Source organism: Hyperolius riggenbachi, chromosome 4, assembly GCF_040937935.1.
Source record: "Hyperolius riggenbachi isolate aHypRig1 chromosome 4, aHypRig1.pri, whole genome shotgun sequence".
Lineage (NCBI taxonomy): Eukaryota > Metazoa > Chordata > Amphibia > Anura > Hyperoliidae > Hyperolius > Hyperolius riggenbachi.
The window spans coordinates 388,711,549-388,736,847 of record NC_090649.1 but is presented as its reverse complement, the minus strand read 5'-3'; the positions used below and the strand labels follow the sequence as shown (position 1 = coordinate 388,736,847).

The following is a 25,299-nucleotide window of genomic DNA, read 5'->3' as shown; positions in this document are numbered from 1 at the left end:
CTTAAAAATCTATCACCAGATCAAACTGACCACACAAGCAACACAAGTCGTTAAGTGCGGGTTGTCTGTCAAGGCCAAGAAGAGATAAAGGCCTCGATTCATAAAGCATTACCTCATGCGGTAATGCTGAAAACAGCAGACTTTACCGACCACTTAGCAAAATGTCAATTCATAAAGGCTGTTACCGCATGAAAAGCTGACATTACCGACCAGGGAGCTAAATTACCGACTTGGCTGCAGTTACCGACAACACATGTCAGTAAATTGTCAGCAAATGTCAATTCATAAAGCCTTCAACATGCGGTAAGCCTGGCGGTAGTTACCGACACCTCTGGTGAGGTCTTAACAAGTTACCGACAGCTCTGACAGCTCTGATTAATGCAAAGTGCAGAGATCCGAAAGTCTGTTTGATTCATCTGTGGAGAGAGCCAGTGAGCCGTCTGTGTGAATCATTTCAGCAGGCAGGGAAAGACTGTGTGACTCATCTGTCTGAGTCATCAGTGGAAAGAGCCGGCTGTGTGAGTAATTTCTGCAGGCAGGGAAAGACTGTGTGACTCATCTGTCTGAGTCATCAGTGGGAGAGCCAGAGAGAGCCGTCTGTGTGATTCATTTCTGCAGGGCAAAGAGGGAATCGGGACACTGCTCTACTCTACCGCTCAATGGGCTGCGGTAATTTACCGACCTCCAAGGGCAGCTGGGGAAATCTTTATGAATTAGCACACAGACCGGGAAAATACCGAGTGCGGTATTTTCCCGACAACATTTTTGTTATCGCACTGCTGTTTATGAATCGAGGCCAAAGTAGTGGATAGTTGTGCAGGCTGAGTAAGGGTCCATTAATACTAACAGCCTGCAGACCACGCTACTCCACTCCTTACTGCCATTGGTTGGGTTTCACATTGACATTCATGGACCCATTCACAGTTAGAAGTATTTTGATAGCTGTGCAGACTGAGAAGAGATCAAGCAATGGATGGATGTGCAGAGAAGGGGTAACACGATGGTTGACTTTGAAAGAACAGATGATTAAACTGGTAGATGACCGCACAAACAGTAAAGTGGTGGGTGGCTTACATCCCACTAAAACAAATTACAGTGATGTAAAAACAGAAAAACATGATCTCTATTAGGAAAAGCACAGAAACCTTGTAAACTATGCTTAAGTGTCAGATATCTCACATACACTTCAGCTGGTCTAATATGTATTGTCATCAGAGAGAGTGGCCTCGTGTCTCTTTCAGTGCAAGGTTCAGTATCAAGTCCATAGAATACTGGAACCTTACAACTCCTAGTAAACTATACAGCCATAAGATTGGGACTCTTTCGTATTTGTCAACTGTGAAAACCTTACTCGCAGTGCCAGAGATCTTCCTCAGGCTGTTGCCCATCTTTGTAATTTCATTCTACAAGTAGGCAAGCATTTGGCAGCCTTCCATAAACTTTTCAAGTCTTTAAAGCAAACCTGAACTACAGTTTCCCACTCTTAATCTCATCTTTTCCATACTCTACATATCTAAACAGCTTTGTTTCACTCCTCCACATTACCATCCAACCTAGCATAAAAAATTAAGTGACCCACAGATAAGCCGACCCCTCATGGCTGACCCAAGCCTACTATGCAGAGTGTGTGGTGGAAGAGTGTCCCTGCTGTAGAGTGTGGGTTGGAAGCATGCTGGTAATTTAAGCTACCTCTCACCCCAGCTCTAGTCCTCGCATCTCCCTTCAGCTTTATACCTGAATACAAGAGCTCCAGGCTCCCTATCACCTCAGTCATGGTGAGTTACGAAGCCGCAGGGGAGATGCGAGGCCTGGAGCTGGAGAGGTAGCTGTGTTACCGACACACTTTAGCTTGGTTCACACATAAATCACATTTCTGGTGTAGTACAGTCCTGTCCTGTCAGTTCTTCATTAGTTTTCTATCAGACTGGACTGGAAATGTGTACCTTGTATGTGTAAACACACCCACAGAAAACCCATACAAAACTGACAAGACTGTACTGATCCGGAAATGTACACGAATGTACACCTTTTATACAGTATGTGAACACAGCTATAGATAACTGACACAAAACTGACAGAGCTGCACTGGACTGGAAATGTACACCTTTTATATGTAAACACAGCCGTAGAAACACATCCAAACTGATAAAAAACGGACTGGACTGGACCAGACCGGAAATGCACATCTTTTATGTGTAAACACACCCAGTGTTCTCCCCAGGCTCTTTTAGCCAGGTGCTCCATCTGGCTAATTTTGGTAAGCACCCGGCTGTCATCGGCTTGCCTTCTCATCCTCCTACTATGCTGTAAGCAGAGTTGCAATGGCCTAAATACATATCCATAGAAACACATTCAGAACTGATGCCAACTGTCAAAAACTGACAGGACTGGACACCTTTTTATGTGTGAACCTATTCCTCCAGTGCGTACACTGCATAGGGGGGCCCTGCACATATGCCATCACTCACAGATAAGCCGGCGTCCACTTTTAGCCTTAAAATTTGTTAAAAAAAAAAAAAAAAGGTTGACTTATCTGTGGTGATATACAGTACTTCCTGTTGCCAATGACACAACAAGTATTCAGAAAGAAAGATGGAAGGTTAAGGTCGGTAAGGTCTGATGAGGTTACCGGCAATACTGCTGCTGGCACACCCCCTCTGCTTTTGGGTCTATTACTTCTGCCTTTAGATTAGACAAAGTTTTCACTCCAACTCCTTCACTCATTTCCCAGTATAGAATTGCCGTAGGATTACTTTTATAGCTTCATGCATGTATGTTCTCTCTGTACAGTACTGCGGAGGAGGTCAGTGCCATATAAATCAATAGTAATAAGTCATATGCAGCTAAAAGTGATTGGGCTTGGCAGAAACGTGTGGGGACACCTGGAATATTAATGATTTTTGAATCCTTTTCTATGTCAGAGTCATGCTTTCCCCTTGCCTAAAAAGGATAATAAGACTCAGATGTGATTTATGACTAACCAAAGTCCCAAACAGAACATGCAGCAGGTCCGGAGCCGCCAAGATATGTTATGCTGTGTTATAGCTGAAACGTGGCCAGTGAAATTTCCTTATATAGTAGCTGTACATGGAATGATTTACCTAGACCGTTTGCACTTGGGTTTTGTAACATTAACAAATACCAGGTGTTGCCCTCCTATTAGTAACACAGTGCTGGGTAAGGTCTGAGATGCTGGGTAGAATTCCTTGCTTTCATTAATGACATCTGCTTAGAGAATGTTTACTTTGTGATTCTTACATGACCTGATACACCACGCTCTGCCTCCGCAATCAGCCATTCTCTTCACTTATTACTCAGCTCGGTTTTTAGGTTAAAGAGGATCCCTGGTGAGATGTACAAAAAGACGCGTTCTGCTCCACAAAAGTGTAGGAAAGTTTGATCCAGGATGATACAATTTGTTGTATAACTTGAAAACATTCAAAAAGAGGAAGCTTTATTGATGCAGGTCTCGGAAACACAAGTTCCTCTTGATCACATCAGAAAACCCTCCAAGGGGTAACCACATACTGAGAGCCTGCAATCCCGCCCATAGGTGGAGAACTATGATGCAATTAACAAAGATGTAATTTGGCTTTCTCGAGAGGGCAGACTTAAAGGGAACTTGACATGAGAGTGATGGGAAGGCTGACATAGTTATGTCCTTTTAAACAATGCAGGTTGCCTGCCTGTCCCGCTGATCCTATGTCTCTAATGCTGGGAATACACGGGTCAATCCGGCGGCCGATTAGCCGCCGGATCGACCCCCCCCCCCCCCCGCGTCCCCGCTCGCTCGATTACCACTCGTCCGCGCTCCTTATCAGCTGTTCGATTCCCTGCCATTGTCCGCCGGCGGGGATCGAGCGGGCGGGAGTCGAGCAGCGTGATCGGACCAGCTGAATATTATCAGCTGGCCGGATCAGCTGCTCGATACACGGTACAGAAACGTCCCGTGTATCCCCAGCATAATACTTTTAGCCATAGACCTTGAACAAGCATGCAGATCAGGTGCTCTGACTCAAGTATGACACTATTGATGCCAGAAGATCAACAGGACTGCCAGTCAACTGGTATTGTTTAAATGTTTAATAGGTAATAAGTATGGCAGCCTCCATGTCACTCTTACCTCAGGTACACTTTAATTGGCATCCATCTGCCTTATAGCAAATCAATCAATAAACTTGTAGAAATGTTTGAGCCACCTGGCCTGGCTCTGTCGATCCTCCTTGAAAGGTACCCATACACTCTGTCATTTTCCAATTTGATCAATTCCCCCCAAATGTTTGATCGATTGAACTTCAATTAATTTGACAAAAATATCGATTGGATAGGATGGAAAGGAATTGATCCAGCAGGGAATCTATTGAAAATCCATAGAACCAAAGCATTTCACTGTTCAATACAGTGCGACATTATGGCTCACTGATCTACCGCCACTCTTGCCCTGCCTCCGATTGGCCTACATTTTCTGTCCTGTCCTATCAATACTTTCAGTCAATTTTTGGTCAAAATTGTTTGAAATTTGATCGATCCGATATTTTAACTGCTTCTGGACCACTGCAGTTGAAATCTATGCCCTATTTATGTCCTCATAAGCCTGCCAGTGCACAGATTTCAACTTCCATGTTTGCGCGCACTCGCCGTTCACGTCAATACTGTGATGCTGCAGTTTGCTTGCTCTGCTGTCATTGGCTCCAGACCCTGTGATCACTGTAAACCAATCACAGTGATAACTCCTCATTCTGTAGAAAAAAGTCTCTGGTCCAGCCAGCGACTGCTAGTATGCAAGTGGTTAAGGGAATCAATTTCCATCCAATGCAGTCAGAGTGATCAAATCTACAGGAAATTGAATGGCAAAATGGATGTATGGCTTGGCACCTTTAGAAGTATAAATCTAGATCATTACCACTGTGTCCCCATGGAAAGGTGACATCATCAGGGCAGCACACCCTTCAATGCTGTAGGAAAGTGATTCATGAGAGGAACAATCAGCAACCAGCTTACAATATATGGAAGCAAGCAGTACAAATACAAACAGGAAGGATGCAAATGTGAATCCATTGTCACTGGTCTGCTCTAAAACGTCAGCTTCACTTCCCATTCACAGGAATCCTCCAGGATGTTGTTTAAACTGAATAACATCCTCAAGGAAGTCCTGTGTAATGTTCACAAAACAGGGCGATTGTTGCAAATGAATTTTTATGTCATGCCACATACTGTCAGCGCTAAAGCCTTCTGTCCTGACAGCTGTACAGGCGCTGACACTCACCGGGCAGACCGCTATAGTGCAGAGTTACTTCACGCCAGTCACACATTCCATCACTCTAACTAGTGCTGGTGAGTGAACTACATTCAGGTAGGACAGTGGTAAACAACTTGTTACAAAAAAAGTCAATGCAAGGGTTAGAACTACTGTGTGTACTGTGCAATATTATTCCAGTGATTCATAACAAACCAAATCCCGAAGCTACATCAATCATGACAGACTCAATCTAAAACAATTGCAGCTTAATTATCAGATTAATACTACCTCCCACGTCATAGTTATTCTCCTTGGTTATGATAATCAACAGTGCAAACTTAAGTGTTAAAATTACTATCCATTGCTCCTGTCTCCATCATACTGGCAGTTATATACACTCACCTAAAGGATTATTAGGAACACCTGTTAAATTTCTCATTAATGCAATTATCTAATCAACCAATCACATGGCAGTTGCTTCAATGCATTTAGGGGTGTGGTCCTGGTCAAGACAATCTCCTGAACTCCAAAATGAATGTCAGAATGGGAAAAAGGTGATTTAAGCAATTGTGAGCGTGGCATGGTTGTTGGTGCCAGACAGACCGGTCTGAGTATTTCACAATCTGCGCAGTTACTGGGATTTTCACGCACAACCATTTTGAGGGTTTACAAAGAATGGTGAAAGGGAAAAACATCCAGTATGCGGCAGTCCTGTGGGCGATAATGCCTTGTTGATGCTAGAGGTCAGAGGAGAATGGGCCAACTGATTCAAGCTGATAGAAGAGCAACGTTGACTGAAATAACCACTTGTTACAACCGAGGTATGCAGCAAAGCATTTGTGAAGCCACAACACGTACAACCTTCAGGCGGATGGGCTACAACAGCAGAAGACCCGACCGGGTGCCACTCATCTCCACTACAAATAGGAAAAAGAGGCTACAATTTGCACAAGCTCACCAAAATTGGACAGTTGAAGACTGGAAAAATGCTGCCTGGTCTATTGAATCTCGATAAGAGTCAGAATTTGGCATAAACAGAATGATAACATGGATCCATCATGCCTTGTTGTTGGTGGTGGTGTAATGGTGGTTGTGGTGGTATTATGGTGTGGGGGTGTTTTCTTGGCACACTTTAGGCCCCTTAGTGCCAATTGGGCATTGTATAAATGCCACGGGCTACCTGAGCATTGTTTCTGACCATGTCCATACCTTCATGACCACCCTGTACCCATCCTCTGATGGCTACTTCCAGCAGGATAATGCACCATGTCACAAAGCTTGAATCATTTCAAATTGGTTTCTTGAAGTTCACTGTACTAAAGTTCACTGTACTAAAATGGCCCCCAAAGTCACCAGATCTCAACCCAATAGAGCATCTTTGGGATTTGATGGAACGGGAGCTTCGTGCCCTGGATGTGCATCCCACAAATCTCCATCAACTGCAAGATGCTATCCTATCAATATGGGCCAACATTTCTAAAGAATGCTTTCAGCACCTTGTTGAATCAATGCCACGTAGAATTAAGGCAGTTCTGAAGGCAAAAGGCGGTCAAACACCGTATTAGTATGGTGTTCCTAATAATCCTTTAGGTGAGTGTATATTGTTATTGATTTATAATGCACTAACATATTCTGTGGTGCTGTACAAAGGAAGAAACGAACATGGGGTACATAAAAATACAGACAATAGTATACACCAATATACAAAATACATAATTGGTGACAAAATACAGAATCGATACAAAATACAGAATTAGTAGTGACAGTAACAAACGTAATATGATGAAAAAAATGTATGATGAATTCCAAGACACAGAAGGGGGAGAGAGCCCTGCCCTTGCAAGTTACAATCTAAATATATATACAAATTCCACAAAGCACAGTATGCTAAGAATATTTTAATGGTACCCCCTCCTGCAGGTGTCACCCCAGGCAACTGCCTAGTTTGTCTATGCCAAAAAACTGAACTGAGGTTAACACTGGCATAAAAAAGGCATTTACAATTAGTTTATATATGGATTCTGGAGAGCATCTGCTACAATGTCTGATGGCTGCCTAGTCTTATTAAACATTATTGAGTATTGTAATTAAATTGCATTAGTCTAGCTAGAAAACAACAATCATAGTACAATCTATTGCAATATTGAAAGCCCCCTATACCCCCAGAGCAGGCAAGTGGTTGACAAATGCCCGCTCACGCCTGTATAATCATGGTACATGACTGTAATCGCTAAGTGCAGAGCTCCCTAAATAGGTGTGGAAACCTTCCCTGAGGGCTCAGACACACTATAAGCGCTTTTCTGAGTGATTGAGATTTATTAGCGCTTTCTGAGCGCTTTTTAAAGATTGCTCCCATTCACTTTCATTAAAATCACGGTAAAAATTGCGTAAAAATTGCTTATAGTGTGTTTGAGACCTTAGTTGAGATTCTTCTATTGTAAAAGCGAAACGGTTTTGCAATATCATTTTCTATGCAGTGTGTCAACTTCCTGCTTTCATGGAAGCAGACATACGGTTAACATCCTGTGTTTACAAATTAGCTGCTCTGCCGAGGACTGCCGAAATTCCTGAGCTGGCACAGCTGAGAGATCAAATTACACTTGTGATTAGTCACAGATTAGGGGAATTAGACAGGCAGAACTCTCTAAATACACACAGGGTGCATTTCTCTATGTTTTGGTTCTGTCCTGTGCAAGAGTTCAGGTCTATTTTAAGAACACGTCAGTTATCTCAAATGAACTCTGATCAATAAACCATGCAGCTCTTCATACATCCCTGCTCTCAACCTTACTTTCTCCCTGCTTTTATCATTACCTCTCCATCTACTATATCCAACACCACCTGTATCTTTACTATATAGGTACCCTCCCTGCCACAATGCCCCCTCATCCTATGGCTAAGCACTATGCTGAAGTGGGTAGCCTTCTTGCCTTGCAGTTGCAGTGTGCCAAAACTGAATTCCAACCACCATATTATATGCATGGAAAGCTTATTTTCTCTCAATGAATGCATAGGATTCCTCTCACAAAAATGGTCCGTGTCTATGGAACAGAATTTACATTGAGAGGCCATTCAGGGAAAGGGAGTTATGTGAATTGTTAATGTTCTCTGTAAAGCACCATAAAAAATGACTAACTATGTATCCAAAGGATGATGCTGCAAATACGCTGTACTGAAAAAGAGCTGGCAATGTATCAAACTGTCCAGCATACAGTAAGCCAGTACAACTGTTACATAGCACTTGTCGTTAAGGGACCACTACAGCAAAAAAAGGAGACAGTTAAAATCTGACAGAGCCAACAGGTTTTGGAGTAGCCCGTCTCCTCATGGGCGATTCTAAAGGTAGCCATACACTGGTCGATTTGCCATCAGATTCGACCATTAGATAGATCCCTCTCTGATCGAATCTGATCAATGAGGGATCGTATGGCTACCATTACTGCAAACAGATTGTGAACCGATTTCAGCCTGAAACCGTTCACAATCTGTTGTGGTGGTGGTGGTGCTGCCGCCGCTCCCCCCGCCCGCATGCCCACATACATTACCTGCTCCGCCGGCGCGACTCCAGTCCCCAGGTCTCCGCTGCCTTCTCCGCTCTGGTCTCCAGGTCCGACATGCTTTACTTCTTCCTGCCCGGCAGAAAGTTTAAACAGTAGAGCGCCCTCTACTGTTTAAACTTCCTGCCGGGCAGGAGGAACTGAAGCATGCCGGAGACCAGCGCGGACACGGAGCAGCGGTGACTGGGGGTAGTCGCGCCGGCAGAGCAGGTAATGTATTGCGTCGGTCGTCGGGCACTCGAACGCCGCTAGCGACACGCTCCCTACCCGCGGGCGATCGACGGTAATTTTCCGCACGGAGCGATCGACGGGATCGGACGAAATGGATCGAAATTCGGCGTGTAGCGCGAACAATTGGCAGCAGATTTGATCCCAGTGATCGAATCTGCAGTCGAAACGGCGGCAAATCGGGCCAGTGTATGTCCAGCTTAAGGGTTTTCTTTGTTTTGAAAAGCATTTCCTGAACAGCAGCTGCTAAGTCTATCTGCCAAAATGGTAAGATACCAGCCAGCCTCCTTACTCACTATTTAGGCAGTTAGGATTGGTTTGCACATAAATCTGTACATTTCCAGCCCAGTCCTGTATGGTCCTGTTAGTTTTGCATCAGTTTTCTATCTGTTTTACCTGAATGGACCAGGAAATTTACACTTTTTATGTGTAAACACACTCAAAGAAACACGTACAAAACTGATACGAAACTGATAGGACTGGACCAGACCGGTAATGTACACCTTTTATGTGTGAACACAGCCATAAAAACATACAAAACTGAAGCCAACTGTCAAAAACTGACAGGAAAAAGCTAGACACCTTTTTATGTGTGAACCAAGCTTTAGCAACTGCTTTTCTGGAAATGCTTTTGAAAACAAATAAAACCCTGAGAATAACTCCATTGGGAGATGGACACACGAGAAAACTGCAAATGCAAATGCAAGTGGAATGTGATATTTCACACATATGCACACTGTTATTTGAATGACTTGTACACATGGGTTAACTGCACGACATTTGCCCAATAGTTGTATCAATTGATCGGCCAGTTGAATTGGGCAGAATACCTGATATCGGTGGCTGATTGGTGTTGTCCTAAAGGGCAAATCCATCGTTCGCTGGATGTTTCAAAAGCCTTTTACCTAACATGCGTACAAGGCTATATTCTGCGAGAAACTAAACAATACTAAATAAAGTAAGCAATGCTAAATAAACCAGTAAGCTTCCCAAAGTAGACTGCATATTTAAAAGCAAATAAACAAACTGGCAAAATATCTCTTGTACTTCTAATGTGGTGGAATCTCCTAACAGGCCACAGTACCAGTTCCTTATTGGTCTATTCACCTTGGCCAGTAGCAATCTGATAACACAAATCATACGTCGATCTATGATCACACTAGCAGCCCATGGTCATGCTGTGAGGAAACATCCTCCATCGCCAGGCCTTCAGACATGGAAACCAACCTGTTCCAGCACAACGGGTCTTTTCTCTGCTGTCTGTGACACACAAATGATCATAAGGGAAAGGTGACCAATTATCACTCCTAAGCTTTGATTAACAAGCATCTGTCTGCCTCACTTCATGATATGACGCTGCCACACGTGCCTCCATCCAGATCTCCTAATGTCTCGAGTCACATACTGCGAATACTCAGAAAATGGCCTTGAACATGCAAATTAAAAGCTATTAAAATACTGGCCCAGCTCCAGCTTTCCACCCTCTGAACAGCAGCCGCATAACACGAAGACACACAGCTACTCCTCCCTCTCTACAATAAAGGATCCTATGCAATCACGCCAGCATGTTTGTACTATACATCAAGCAACAACATCGTAAAAAGGTTTTCAATGAAACTCAGGCGGGCGTTTAATAGCGTATCTGCCGACGGTTATTGCCAAGAAGAAAGCCTAGATTGCCTAATTCAAGATTAATTCCATGTGACACAGTAAATAGCTTTTAAATACGTATCAGATCTGTGGAGTGGTGGAAAAGGCTGCCCATGCTGGAAGGTTGTTTAGGTTTTTACTTGCTTGCAGACATCTTCTCATATCCAAATATTTCTGCTTTGGCATGTTATGATTACAAGAACGCACTGTACTTTTACTACTGTTTTATATTACAATAAACACAGACTTGTGATTCTTGGAGCTAATAATATGTTGTAGAACAGTCAATAGAGTTCAGGTGAACACAATGAATTAAACGATATCCTTGAGAACATCTGATAGACAAACAGGATTAAATTAGAGAAGAACAACTAAATACCAATTATAATAACAAATACTGTATATGAACGCTTTCCCATGCCACAGTATTTAGGATTCTGTCCAGTCTTGTTACTTGTGCAGCACTGCTAGGTGGCACATCCTGTTAGGCCACGCCCCTGTTTCCTTATCCAGTGTCCTGTCGACCTCATGTTTACTGAATGCTCAATCCTCAATGTGATGATGCTGATTCACTGTCCATTATAAGGCATTTGGTGACAGTAAAGTCAAAATGAAGTCCCGCACACTCATGCAAATCCTCATGCGAATCCATTCCCAAAAATCATGCAGGAATCAATGCTGTCCCTACAGCTAAGTTAAAAGCTGGGATCTTTGTTGCAAGAATAAAGTCTCTTGCGTAGTCACATACACCGCATAGAGGTAGCCCAGTGTCGCATGTGTTCTAACTCTGGTGTGCTGGTGTGTGCACATGGTACATATGTAGGTACTAGCAGCTCCCTTGCAGGATTAGTTAGATACACTATCTGTACCAGGGAGGAGGTTAAGGATATGTGCTCCCATTCCTTAGATAGGTTTTGATGCGCTGAATGCGTGCATGTTTGTGCTATGCATATTACAGGGCCAGAGTTATGACACATACGACACTGGGCAACCTCTACGCGATGTATGTGACTGCGCAAGAGACTTTATTCTTGTAACGAAGATCCCAGCTTTTAACTTAGCTGTAGGGACAGCATTGATGGCTGCATGATTTTTGTGAATGGATTCGCATGAGGATTTGCATGAGTGTGCGGAACTTCATTTTGACTTTGCTGTTTTACTTGCCACACCCCTTCCAGCACCTCCCTATTACATCTGCAAGTGTTTAAATGTCCTAGCTCGAGGTGAGGAGCCTGGATTTTGTGTTTTGTTTTTTTTTATTTGATGACAGTAGCCACAGATCTGAAATATAGAGTTGTCATATGACAGGCTATGCAGTCTGGAGGAGGCATGTGAACCCAAAATACTAATTATACAGAATTAGAACACTAGCCGCCGGATCGCATCCACATCGCCCCGTGTAGACGGGGCTTAACACATCACTATGTACTGATCTTAGACAAGCTTATGCACTTTGCATCCTACGGGGAAAAGCGCTTTACAAATGTTTTGTTGTTGCTGTTGTTGGAAGACTAGATTTAACACATCCAATATTCCACAACCAATATAACGCAGTGTCCTGACATGAAGTGGTCAATCAACAACTCGCCATATTGGAGGTAATCCAGCAACAGAGATTAGCAGCATGGACCAGTGACCATGGACTCCGCTTTCAACAAACAAGAATTTCGTTGGGAGCCCTATATTTATTCTATCTATTTTATCCATTTCAAAGGATTTATAAGTCTTAAGCCCCATCTACACGGAACAACTTTCCGTCATATGGACGGATCTATTAGATCATTTCCGACCTGTCGATCGATTTTGCGGTCGATTTTGGGTACTTATCAATGCAAAATAATCAGAAAAAATGTGGTTTACCTACACATTACACACGGTGCAATTTCTTATTAGATCACTGGTCGATATATTGCTATTGTATGTTGCCACCACCCAGCTATCAGACCTGAGCCAGGGCACCGACCTGCACACCACTGGGTTTAACGCATGTACTAACTGCTGCACAAAGAAATCCCTGTAGTTTTGGTAAACTATACACTGCACCATGTGCTCGGTTCATATATTAGTTTCTAAACAATTACCTCTATCGACTAGGATGAGGCGATCAATAAATAACCCATTCACAAGACTGATGCCCCCGCGCATGTGAGCAGTTCATCACTCAACAATCTTATAGTTACAAGTAACCCCTTCAGGACCAGAGTGATTTTCACATCTCATTCGCTTCTCATTAACTTGCATAGACGAATATCTACGCCCCTGCAGCAATAACTCCTTCTTGTAGGTTTATGACTGCAAATCGCCGACAGCTTACAGCTTGTTTATAAAGCAAATATTGTAATTAAAAGCTAAGTAAGCGTCATCCTACTGAGGTCTGTTTCAAACACGTCTATTGGAACCCCCAAAGTGGCAAAAAGGACAAATGTTGACCTAAAGAAAAAAGGATTGCATGGGATGCCTAAACTACACGAAAGCAGCAGACAATCATCACCTGTATTAATGGTTTGTGATCATTTCTGTTGACAGTCTGAGTAAAAGAAATAACCAGGGCTGTGGAGTTGGTACAAAAATCATCCAACTCCGACTTTATGAAACCACTGACTCCAACTACAGATACCCAAAAATTGCTCCAACTCTGATTCCACTTGCCCAAGGATTCCTTACTGAATAGGTACTGGCTTCAGCACATGGCAGTCCATCAGCATCAAACTCTTTAGCAATCGGACATGTTGGAAAAGGCTCAGCCAGGTGCCACTGTACTTTCTGCAGGATGCCTCTAGCTTGTCCCCTTCACTCCACACAACCGCACATGCTGCTGAGCAAAGAGAGGATCACCCCAGATGAATACAAAATATCGATTTGGGTAACTAAAATCTTAATGTGGTTAGCATCCTTGGCTTGCGACTCTGGGGCCCTAGAGTCAATTCCTGCCGTTCTGAGTGAAAGTTTGTATGTTTTCCCAAGTATTTTCTTATGTGCTCCAGTTTTATACCAAAATCTGAAGACATAGCTGTAGGTTAATTAGCTCCCCCTACCAATATGAAATTGGCCTGACCCCTCATGCAGACAGTAGAGTTTCCGTGGATACAAACAATTGTCTGACTTCATTTAGATCCAACAATGTGCTAGCAGCCCGTGGCAATTCATATAGACTGGGCCTGGCCGAGCTAGAAATGGGAGGAAGAGGAGAAACTAGAGGCTTCCACCGTCCACAGTGCTCCAGGATAAAGCAGTCAGCTGAAGAAGGCTGCTGCACACACCTACTTGTTGCATGTGTTTTGGCTGACACAGAGGGCAGGGATACCGGTACATCAAAAACAATCACTTTAGCCAACAACAGTCTGTATATGCCTTGGCTTAGTAGAACAAAACAGGTTTCTCCGAACAGCCAATCAGAATATTTGATCTAGGCATCTGCTGCAGTTGGGAACTAAAGCCTGGTACACAGGCTACAACGTGGTAATCAGAAACGAATGAAATACTACGAGATGGCTGAGAATCCTTAAAAAAAAGTGTCCCAACGGTGGTCAAATAGATCCTGGCGGATTGGTTTGAACAATGAGCGCTGTTAGTTGTTCATACCGAATCCATTAAAAGTAATGCATATGGTTAATTTTGCACTTCCGGGTTCTCATTTTTGCAATTCCGGTAACGATCCTATCTACAGACTGTCATTGTGCTGTCGCTGAATTCAAATGGTGTCAACATCGTATGCTCGTCACCAACCATCGGGGATTGCTCGTTTTCCAATGTCCGCGGTCTAGCATGTGTATGGAGCTTAATTCTCCTTGCATTGGTATCTATAAAACTGCCTCTCCGTGAAATGATGCAGAGAATGTGTCAGCACTATATAAATGTGTAGTGTAAAATAAACAAATCAGGAAAAAAGGGCACAGGAGCCCTTCTGGAAAAAAAGAAAACCGGCATAGGCGCCTATTATAAAAACTGTGATTTGCAGCAAAGAAAGGAATTTTATTAAAATGTATTTTCTGCGCCGCAAAACATGTCTCTGCGGCAGGGGGGTTAAGGTTTAGGCACCGGGGTGGGTGGTAAGCGACAGGTGCCACCAGGGGGTTAGGGTTAGGTACAACCAGGGGGGGAGTTTAACTTAGGGTTAGACACCACCGGAAAGGGGGTCGTAGGGTTAGGCACCACGGGGGGGTGGGGGAGGGTGTGTGGGGGGGGGGTGGTTTAGGATTAGGCATCAGTATTGGAGGGTTCACTCATCAAGAAAGGTTAGATAAACTGGGTTTATTTAGTCTAGAGAAAAGACGCCTTAGAGGGGATCTAATTAACATGTATAAATACATCAGAGGGCATATAATAGCTTGGCGGATGAACTTTTTGTCCCTAGGCCTTCTCAAAAGACTAGAGGACATGATGTGCGCATGGAGGAAAACCGTTTTAGCCATTTATTTAGGAAAGGGTTCTTTACAGTAAGAGTGATTAAGATGTGGAATGCATTGCCACAGGAAGTCGTTATGTAACTATGTGTGTGTATTTTATTATCGGAATCCATCAGTAGAATATTGATACATTTAATGATATTCTACTAACAGCAATCTCCTGCACCCTTTTTTCCAGGTGCTTTTTTCATGTTTGCTCATAACTTTACCCTGTAAAATTAACTCATCAATGAACACGACCAGTGCTCCTCACCAGACATCTGCTGCCAAGCTGAAGTGAGGCTACATGACAAGAGATGGCATGCCTTGTATATACTGTACACATGTTCATTTCATCAACACTGCAGAAAATATGAACCTGCTTCAAGGACAAGCCATGTTTTCTCTAGCAAATGAAACATTCAGTCTGACTGGTTGATGAACGCGTCAGATCTATATCCTCCATTTGACTTTGATCCAGTTATCATAATCAGGCCCAATGAGCGGCACAAGGTCAATGGAGGTACTATAAGCAAATGTATGTATTGTACGCTGTATCATTTTCATAAATGATTACCGGTAGGAAATAATTGCCCTGCAGTAATGGGTAGCAAGTATGTATCTGCATTGCACGCTGAAGTGTACCAACAGCTCTGATTAATGTGCAGATCCATCCGCACATAGAGGTATGCTAGCAGAACGCACTGCAGTACCCTATACGTCCCCAGCCATTAATCTGGAATCCCACTATTCAGCTGCAGTGTAATTATGGCACAGATCAGCACTGGCTTTTTTGCACTGTTGCATTTTATTGCCTGTTGTTTTCACTTGAATGCTCAAGATGCCTTCAACAACTGAATCAAGATGTGATTACCAGAGCTCTCAGCACAAAATTCTACCGTTAGAAGCTGAAGGGCATGTGCTTTGTGTAGCACGCTGATAAGCTTGCCAAAATCTGATCTGCAGCCTTCTATTTCTGTGCTGGACACAGCCTGGCTGATTAAATAACCATTACAACATCTGCAATGCATGAATCCCTGTGTCATCTCTCGGCTACATCTATCAGCTCATGCGATCAAAGCTACTGAGAACACAAGCAGATCTGCTGGAGCGTCAGCCTTTCAAGCCATGATAGGGGGTGACACAGCGGACTTACCAGGTGCTTGACTGAAACACCCTGCGAGGCATGATTCTTGCCACCAAATGACTGTCCCTAATTAAACTTGCAACAAGCTTCTAATGGATGATCATGCATGAGTGCAGTACGCGCATACATAATAAATAATATTGCTGTATTATGGTGCCAGGGTGAGTACATTTATTTCTATCAAGATCAACATTATCTGTTTACAGCCATCCAGTAAATTAAACATATGGAATTTTAAAATTCCAGGCATGGTGTTAGAAAACGATACAAATTCACTGGTCTGACTTATGTATGAAAACTACATCTATATATCCATCATTTTACAAAAGCACATATAAACTTAGCACAAGTCACTGTTCACGAAAACCACCCTTGGCACTGGCTTACACTGTGCCCATTTTAGACACTGTACCTCCATCGCCCACACAAGTGAAAAACAGAAATGTTTGCACCTTCGTGGTGTGAATAAGCCCTTAACACCAGCCAGATTTTCACACTTCATACATGCTAGCTAAAGACCTTAAAACCTACCATTGCTGGTAAAGGGCACAACACACTCAACATGAGTGAATGGGTGGCATATGTTCCACATATATAAAAGATGAATCACATTTTGCACACGTTTGTGCCCATTTTCTACAGTTGACTGACAGTCTGACACCCAGCTGGTTCCTTGCTTCATACATATGGAAATATTGACCTACATACATATGGAGAAGGAAAAGCAAAGCGAATAACAGTAGCCACTGTGGAAAGGGCAGTTGCTGGGTCAATAAAACCGCATAGATTTTCCAGTTATTTTTGCTGATTGGCAATAAACATGCATGTTAATTAGGAAGACTGCCAGCACAGTACAGCCGTAAATGAGATGCATGTGAAAGATCGATAGGAAGCCCGTATCCCATATGTAGCTTGAATGGGGGAGCTATAGCACATTTTCCATCCCCCCTGCTTAGCAGCCAGGCTATATGGAAGGGATGGAAGACATAATACAGCCACAATACACATACACAGAAATCACATTATCTGCACTGTACTTACACAGCTCAAGGCGATCTCCAATGATGGCTAAAAACTCCTGATGGATCCTGTGCAGGACATGCAAATCCCACCGCCCCACTGATCATCTGCTACAGCCTCCGCTAGATATGTGGGTCATACATACAGCAGCAGCTCTTCCCTGTCTGGCAAGTGCTGGAGAATGATCTGGAGGAAAGAGGCAGCCGCTTCTAGCAGGCACCTCCCTTCTCTTCTACACTAGCTGCCTGTAGCCACAGCAGCAGCCAGCAGCATCTCCTCCACCTGTGACAGTCCTTCTCCTGCAGCCACCTCCCAAGACGGCTTCCAGATGACTCCTGCCAAGATCACTGCCCGTCTGTAGTGGGAGGGAAGGCAGCCCCCAGTGTGAGGATGCGGGTCTCCGGTGCGGGGGGGGAGGCACGGATCAGCACTGGTGGGGAGCGCTGGGATAGGGATTTGGGTGAGATGCTGATGGCACGGAGAGACTTGCTTGTAGAGCGGAGGCAGGTAATGGGATTCTTCTATGGGTGGGGCAGCCGGTGTATGGGGGGAGAAGAGGTGGAGTCGCTAGATAGGAGCTCTACTCGTCTCATACACTACTTCATTCTGCTGCTAGGAAGTGGTGCTGTCATATGCTCAGTGGCTTCTCATCTAACTAGTTCACATTCCTGGGAACTCAGGCAGGGTTGTACCTAAGAGACATTTTTAAGCCATGATTACAGCTTCTTTCCCTCACCTCATTAGTGTCATCCTCATTGTAGTGCCTCCATTAGTGCCAACTTCTTTATAATTCCCTTCATTAGCATTCCATTAATTTTAAAATTCCATGGTAGTGCTCTCTTCATTACTGTGAACCATTAAAGATGAGCTTTAACCAAGGATTCGTCCCAATCGGTTGCTGATAACCCTGCCCCCCCCCCCCCCCCCCTTCCCACAAGAAATACATTTTCTCTAATAAATCATGGGGCAGGGGGGATGGAGGATGTGTTACTGATATTGTGGTGGAACTCCTCCCACACTGTCTTGTAGTTTGCTGTCTGTGGACCGCATTGCATTGTGGGAAATAACAGCCTTTTCTAACCGCCAAGCAAGCAATATGTCTGTGAATATAGCTCTCGGTAAGAAACATTCTGTACAGATCACCTAATCATGGCACCACCTGTGATCATTTTCAGTATATAAATCAGGGAGAGAAAAGATTATACAATGGGCAAACATGGACTAAATAATCTGTAAATTAAAATTGTAAAAAAAAAAATGAGCATTTTTATTCATTATGTTATTTTCACAACAGTTCCTCTTAGGTGCCTCCATTAATACAGTGACCACCATTAGCACCCTTTTATTAGTGCCTCCTTTATTACAGCGCCACTTATTATTGACCTCTTCGTTACAGTTCCCCATTGGTGCCCTTTTCACTGCTGTGCCCCTCTTTATACTAGTTAGGGCCCTTTTCCACTAGCAGCGATTGCGATGCTGAATCGCAAAATAGCAAACCGCTAGTGATCTTTAAATTGCTACAGTTTGCTTTTTAACATAGGAATTGCGGTAGGTAATTTCCACTACTCAAACGCGATCGCTGCAATTTTGCTATGCAGTGCAGTGCATAGCAAAATCGCAATCACAAACGCCGGGAAAATTTGTTCACTTTGCTGAATCGCAATCTCTAGCGTTTAGCGAGAACGCTAGCGATTGCTAGTGGAAAAGGGCCCTTAGTGTGTTCCCACATCTGCATTTTTTTACGGAACGTAAACGGAACGTATACTGTACAAACAGAACGGAAGTGAAAGGATCCAATGTTAACCTATTGGACCGTTCACATGTGTCCGTTGGTACGTATACGTTCCATATGTTCCGTTCCCCGAACCAAAAAATTGCAGGGCGCCCTAATTTTCCGGACCATTCTGCCCAGCAGAAAGGAAACGGACAAATAATGCTTTTGCATTGGGGCAATGGAGAACAGAACGTTTCTTCACACTAGTGAAGAAACTGACCGTTCCACGGGGGATGTGAGGACACGAACTTGAGCGGCGGGAGGGTGCAGCAGCTAGGCGGGTGGGTGAGCGACGGTTACCGGGACTTAAATACATACCTAAAGGCCGGTGGTAGAGGCTTCCATCTTCTTCCGCATCAAGTGACTACATGATGCGTCATGTGACTAGTCACATGACGCTCTGTGTAATCACAGCGCAAGAAGAGGAAGCTGCTGCCATTAGGTATGTATTTGCTGGCAAACAGAGTGAAAACCGATCCATCGGTGATAAGATCAGTTTTCACAATCCGTTTGCCAATGTGCACAGAGCCATCCGGATCCGGAGAAGCAGAGACCGGATCCACCCACTGGATCTGTTTGGTTCATATTTTCTAATGTGAACCGGGCCTAAGTGTTCACTTTATTACATTAGTGTCTTTCTTTCTACAGAGCCCACAGCAGTGTTGCCTTTATTAATGCCCCCACATTAATGGCTGGACTAGTATGTCCGTCAGCGCTTGGTAGTTCTTACTCTGTGTGACCTGTCCTCAGCTCATGCTGCATGCTGCCGTTCTGCAAGAAGCATGTCTTGTGAGACAACAGATATGTGAACATTGGGGTCAAATGGAGTTGCAAGTTGATAGATGATGGAGGCTGAATCACACAGGTCACAGAGAGCCACCAAGGAAAGCTATAAATATCCACCCAGCAAGCTTCCATGCTTGCCTCAACTCTGTACTTTCTCCACATCTATGTGTTGCAGAGGAGTGCACAACAACTACTCAGCACTTCAAGCATGTTTGTTCACTGCACACACATGATGTAGACACAATAGAATTTATGGCATAGGAAACACTTTCTGTACTGCTTGGCAGTGGCGGCTCCAGCTTCAGATTTTTGGGGGGGCTCAAAGGAGGCACAAGGGCTGGCAGGCCGGGATTGGGGGGGCGGGGGGCTAAATTGGGCGTGGTCATGATGTCATGTGGACGGGGCTAACTGTAATGTAGTTGTACCAGCTAATGTAGTTACATTAAAGAAATGAAGTAAACGCACATAATGACAGATAGCCTTTCACCAGTAAATGCACAGAAGAGTCAGCTTTTCACCAGTAAATGCACATAATGACAGACAGCGTTTCCCCAGTAAATGCACATAAGAGACAACTTTTCACCAGTTAATGCACGTAATGACAGACAGCGTTTCCGCAGTAAATGCACATAAGAGACAACTTTTCACTAGTAAATGCACATAATGACAGACAGCCAGTGTCCCCAGCATAGGTAGCCAGGTGTATAGCTGTCCCCAGTATATGTAGCTAGGCGTATAGCTTTCCCCAGTCAGGCTGGTGGTGGTGGGCTGGGGGCCCCAGGGCACCTTAATCCTGACTGGTGGTGGGCTGGAGGCCTCAGGCCTGCGTGGCTGGTGGTGGTGGTCTAGGGGCCCCAGGGCAGCTCAGGCCTGGCTGGTTGTGGTGGGCTGGGGGCCCCAGGGCAGCTCAGGCCTGGCTGGTGGTGGTGGGCTGGGGGCCCCAGGGCAGCTCAATCCTGACTGGTGGTGGTGGGCTGGGGGCCCCAGGGCAGCTCAGGCCTGGCTGGTGGTGGTAGGCTGGGGTCCCCAGGGCAGCTCAGGCCTGGCTGGTGGTGGTGGGCTGGGGACCCTAAGGCAGCTCAGGCCTGGCTGGTGGTGGGCTGGGGGCCCCAGAGCAGCTCAGGCCTGGCTGGTGGTGGTAGGCTGGGGTCCCCAGGGCAGTTCAGGCCTGGCTGGTGGTGGTGGGCTGGGGGCCCCAGGGCAGCTCAGGCCTGGCTGGTGGTGGTGGGCTGGGGGCCCCAGGGCACCTCAGGCCTAGCTGGTGGTGGTGGGCTGGGTGGAAGGGCTCAGGCCTGGCTGGTGGTGGTAGGCTGGGGGCCCCCCAGGGCAGCTAAGGCCTGGCTGGTGGTGGTGGGCTGGGGGCCGCAGCACAGCTCAGGCCTGGCCAGTGGTGGGGAGGCCTCAGGGCTGGTGGTGGGCAGGGTGGGTGGGTAGGCTGCACCCCCCCCCCCCCTCTCAGAGTCAGGCCTAGTTGGTAGTGGTGCCATGCTGGCCTGGTGCAGGGCTCAGCTGCAAAAAAAAAAAAATTGGGCTGGCTGAAGTGGACAGGAGGACGGACAGCCGGGACAGGACACCCACGACTACCCACCTTGAGCTGCCGTGCCGTCGGAGTTCCGAGTCCGGCCACCATAGCCTAGAAAAGGAAACACATCACACAGCGCTCAGTGAGTAACGTTGGCGCCGTCAGAAGATGCTGTAAGCCGTATTATATCATTCCCCCACTATCCATGGCGGCCTGGAGGGGGAATAGTAATTAACACGGCCCGGACTTATGTAGAAGCAGGATCAGCCATATACCGACTGGATCCTGCGCCCAAGTTTACTGGCGCCATTTTCAAATGTATTCTGCTCCATACCCCTCAGACACTGCTCCCCATCCCGCAGACACTGCTCCCCCTCCCTCAGTCACTGCTCCCTACCCCTCAGACACTGCTCCCCATCCCTCAGTCACTGCTCCCTACCCCTCAGACACTGCTCCCCATCCCTCAGTCACTGCTCCCTACCCCTCAGACACTGCTCCCCATCCCTCAGTCACTGCTCCCTACCCCTCAGACACTGCTCCCCATCCCTCAGTCACTGCTCCCTACCCCTCAGACACTGCTCCCCATCCCTCAGTCACTGCTCCCTACCCCTCAGACACTGCTCCCCATCCCTCAATCACTGCTCCCTACCCCTCAGACACTGCTACTTACTGCTCAGACACTGCTTCCCACTCCTCAGAACATAATCCCCACCCCTCAGATGCTGCTCCCCAACCCTCAGACACTTCTCCTCAGTCCTCACCCCTCAGATGCTCATCCCCACTCCTCAGAGACTGCTCCTCACTCCTCAGATGCTGCTCCCCACCCCCAGACGCTGCTTCTCACCCATCAGACTCTGCTCCCCACCCCCAGACGCTGCTTCTCATCCCTCAGTACTGCTCACTGCCCTTCAGACACTGCTTCACACCACCATACACTACATCAATACACACATTTTCAGATGCCAGCCCAAATGCAACCTGTTGTCTGCTAACAGTCTTCTACTTTCAACCATCCTGTAGATCTCTTCCCATTGCCACATGCAGGATACCTCTCATGCTTCTCCAGTGTCCGCTCCTTCTGTGCAGCACTCACTTTGAAATCTTCAAATACAGCCTCAAAGCTCTCCTTTAAAGAGACACTGAAGCGAAAAAAAAATGATGATATTATGATTTGTATGTGTAGTACAGCTAAGAAAAAAAAAAACATTAAGATCAGATACATCAGTCTAATTGTTTCCAGTACAGGAAGAGTTGAGAAACTCCAGTTGTTATCTCTATGCAAAAAAGCTATTAAGCTCTCCGACTAACTTAGTCGTGGAGAGGGCTGTTATCTCACTTTTATTATCTCAACTGTAATTGAACTGTTTACTTTTCCTCTGCTAGAGGAGAGTTCATTACTTCACAGACTGCTCTGAAAGACTCATTTTGAATGCTGAGTGTTGTGTAATCTGCACATATTATAGGATGATGCAATGTTAGAAAAAACACTATATACCTGAAAATAAAAATATGAGAATATTTTCTTTGCTGCTAATCTTCTAGTAATTATTCACAGTACACAACCAATTCATTATATCATATATTTTTTTTCGCTTCAGTGTCTCTTTAAGGCAATAATGATAACATAACCTGAGGCATGGTTAGGTCCTAAGCCAGTGATGGCTAACCTTGGCACTCCAGCTGTGAAAAAACTACAAATCCCATCATGCCTCTGCCTCCCCGAGTTATGCTTAGAGCTGTCAGTCAGAGTATTGCAATGCCTCATGGGACTTGTAGTTCCATCACAGCTGGAGTGCCAAGGTTAGCCATCACTGTCCCAAGCAGTTTGAGCCTATTAACTGCACACTGTCGTTTGTTCAATACCTGTTACAACTGATGTGCTTGATCACTTCATCTCAAATGCCAGGGAGAAGTCTAGAGCTTCCCTTTAGGTTCACGTAAGGAATTCAGAATCAGGTGCACATCTACAAATAACAAATTACACATGCAGACTGCTCTGGCATGGATTCACATAAACAGGATGCGTGCCATTCAGCAATAAAATGGTGTGCCTCAGTCAAGCATGCAGCTTCCTAGCAGACATTAGATAACCCCAATACATAACTGTCACAGGCGCTAAGTAACACTTTTGGGAGAGGACTTTGGATGTAATTTTTGTATTCAGTCTCTGGCAAAACTGTAATCCGCAGTAGCACATGATGCTTTTAAATCTAGGACTCCCATCCTTGCTATATCATAATGCTCTACACTGCTCTGCAAAATCTCAGGATAGCATATCGCACTAAGCTCATATGAGTCAAATGGACAGAGCACAATGTATATGGCACTAAGGTAGGAATTAGAGATGGGCCGAACGGTTCGCCGGCGAACGGTTCCACGCGAACTTCGGTGGTTCGCGTTCGCGTCCCGCTGGCGAACCTTTGCGGAAGTTCGGTTCGCCCCATAATGCACCTTGAGGGTCAACTTTGACCCTCTACATCACAGTCAGCAGGCCCAGTGTAGCCAATTAGGCTACACTAGCCCCTGGAGCCCCACCCCCCCTTATATAAGGCAGGCAGCGGCGGCCATTACGGTCACTCGTTTGCTGCCTGCGTTAGTGAGAGTAGGGCGAGCTGCTGCAGACTGTCTCTCAGGGAAAGATTAGTTAGGCTTAATTTGTTCCTGGCTGGCTGCATACCTGTTCTGTGAACCCACCACTGCATACCTGTACTGTGAACCCACCACTGCATACCTGTTCAGTGAACCTGCCACTGCATACCTGTTCTGTGAACCCATCACTGCATACCTGTTCAGTGAACCTGCCACTGCATACCTGTGCTGTGAACCCACCACTGCATACCTGTTCTGTGAACCCATCACTGCATACCTGTTCAGTGAACCTGCCACTGCATACCTGTTCTGTTCAGTGGACCCGCCACTGTATACCTGTTTAGTGAACCCGCCACTGCATACCTGTTGTGTTCAGTGAACCTGCCACTGCATACCTGTTCTGTGAACCCGCCACTGTATACCTGTTCTGTTCAGTGAACCCGCCACTGTATACCTGTTCAGTGAACCCGCCACTGCATACCTGTTGTGTTCAGTGAACCCGCCACTGTATACCTGTTCTGTTCAGTGAACCCGCCACTGTATACCTGTTCAGTGAACCCGCCACTGCATACCTGTTGTGTTCAGTGAACCCGCCACTGTATACCTGTACTGTTCAGTGAACCCGCCACTGTATACCTGTTCAGTGAACCCGCCACTGCATACCTGTTGTGTTCAGTGAACCCGCCACTGTATACCTGTTCTGTTCAGTGAACCCACCACTGTATACCTGTTCAGTGAACCCGCCACTGCATACCTGTTGTGTTCAGTGAACCTGCCACTGTATACCTGTACTGTTCAGTGAACCCGCCACTGTATACCTGTACTGTTCAGTGAACCCGCCACTGCATACCTGTTCAGTGAACCCGCCACTGCATACCTGTTCAGTGAACCCGCCACTGCATACCTGTTGTGTTCAGTGAACCCGCCACTGTATACCTGTTCTGTTCAGTGAACCCGCCACTGTATACCTGTTCAGTGAACCCGCCACTGCATACCTGTTGTGTTCAGTGAACCCGCCACTGTATACCTGTTCTGTTCAGTGAACCCGCCACTGTATACCTGTTCTGTTCAGTGAACCCGCCACTGTATACTTGTTCAGTGAACCCGCCACTGCATACCTGTTGTGTTCAGTGAACCCGCCACTGTATACCTGTACTGTTCAGTGAACCCGCCACTGCATACCTGTTCAGTGAACCCGCCACTGCATACCTATTGTGTTCAGTGAACCCGCCACTGCATACCTGTTGTGTTCAGTGAACCCGCCACTGTATACCTGTACTGTTCAGTGAACCCACCACTGCATACCTGTTCAGTGAACCCGCCACTGCATATCTGTTGTCTTCAGTGAACCCGCCACTGCATACCTGTTGTGTTCAGTGAACCCGCCACTGCATACCTGTTC

General features: G+C 45.6%; 1 protein-coding gene across 1 annotated transcript in view; it reads right to left on the bottom strand.

Annotated features, from left to right (window-relative positions):
• The window catches only part of CDC42EP3 (CDC42 effector protein 3), a 55,746-nt gene extending 38,018 nt beyond the window's left edge, over positions 1-17,728 (bottom strand). Inside the window, exon 1 of the mRNA XM_068232145.1 lies at positions 17,248-17,728. The gene's annotated coding sequence lies outside the window, so the exon portion shown is untranslated. The remainder of the gene's footprint in view (positions 1-17,247) is intronic.
• Positions 17,729-25,299: the final 7,571 nt, after the last annotated feature.